At 40.6% G+C, this 1328-nt stretch overlaps 1 non-coding gene across 1 annotated transcript; it reads left to right on the top strand.

The window, feature by feature from the left end:
- The first annotated feature begins 15 nt into the window (after positions 1 to 15).
- On the top strand, positions 16 to 122 carry LOC112520552. The gene has a single exon (XR_003070024.1). It is a non-coding gene; the product is annotated as a small nucleolar RNA R71 (small nucleolar RNA).
- The last annotated feature ends 1206 nt before the right edge of the window (positions 123 to 1328 follow it).

The raw sequence follows: 1328 nt of genomic DNA on the forward strand, positions 1-1328 counted from the left end.
TGAATACAGTACGGAATGCCATGGTGTGGGCATTTCCTCAACAGCTCTTTAAACCTTTCCCACGCGTCAGGAACAGCCTCATCGTCCATTTGTTTGAAAAGACAGATCTCATTTCTGGACTTAGCGTTCCTTGTTGGTGGGAAATATTTTCGCAAAAAAATTTATGCCATGTAACTCCATGACGGCACAGAACCCGGAGTTAACGAGTTAAACCATGCTTTTGCCCGATCCCTCAAGGAAAATGGAAACAAAGTGAGTCTTAGGGCATCATTTGACACTCCCGCGATCAGAAAGGCATCAGTGATTTCCATAAAAGATTTTAAGTGCGAATGTGGGTCCTCCGAAGGTAATCCGGCAAATTGGCCATTTGTTTGCAACATGTGAAACATTATGGGTTTGAGTTCAAAATGGAGAGAGGTCATATGTGGCCTAACTATCCCGGAATTTAATTGCTCAAAATCCGGAATAGCGTAGTCCATGATCCTCCCATTTTTGGAATTTGCCAAATTAATAATATTCAGAGTTTGTGCTCTTTGGTGCTCATTAGGTTCCGATTCTGTGTCCAAATTATTATCATTACCATTATGTGGATATCCTTGTTGAAAGTTCGGGAATGGTGGAATTGGTTCAAAACCCGACGGTTGGTTTTCCAAATGCGGTATTTCCGGAATAATTGGGGGAGGTAACGCCAAATTTGGAGGGAGTAGAGCAAAAAATGTTCTTTAAGCCCTCCTCCTATGGTGAAACGTTCTCTCAATATCGGGACCAAATTCGAAAAATTCCCCACGATGTGACCATGGCATACACCACTTTTAAAAAAGATTCTGATGGTATCAGAAAAATCAAATCTTTTACTTTACTCAAAATAAAACTTTTAGCGAAGCAATCCCCGGCAACGGCGCCAAAAACATGGTCGGTTATATTTCACACCTTTAGACTAATGAAATTAAGTCATACAGCAAGTATACAATACGGCCCAACGTCGTCTTTCCAAGTAATAAAGTGGTACAAGTACCGGATTATCGTCCACAGAGATTGTAGCCAAAGTTAGATTAGAGTCCAATGAAAGAGATGATTTCAGATGGCGATTTTGAAGACTTTTCTTTGATTTTAAGGCGATCCAAAACAGAATACATAATATATAAAAGAAGCAAGGGTGTAARACTTAAGGTGAGACCCAAACACAAATTCCAGCAGCCAATGCTGTAGCAATGCTACAGCAAGCAGTGTTTCGAAACTAAGTTCCACCATCTATTTTGAAGGCATTCCTCTCGGACTTCACCATTTCACTATCCTATAGCTTTCCACCCATATCTCTATGTGGTGTC

The sequence above is a fragment of the Cynara cardunculus genome (genome assembly GCF_001531365.2).
Source record: "Cynara cardunculus var. scolymus isolate 2C chromosome LG 10, CcrdV1, whole genome shotgun sequence".
NCBI lineage: Eukaryota > Viridiplantae > Streptophyta > Magnoliopsida > Asterales > Asteraceae > Cynara > Cynara cardunculus.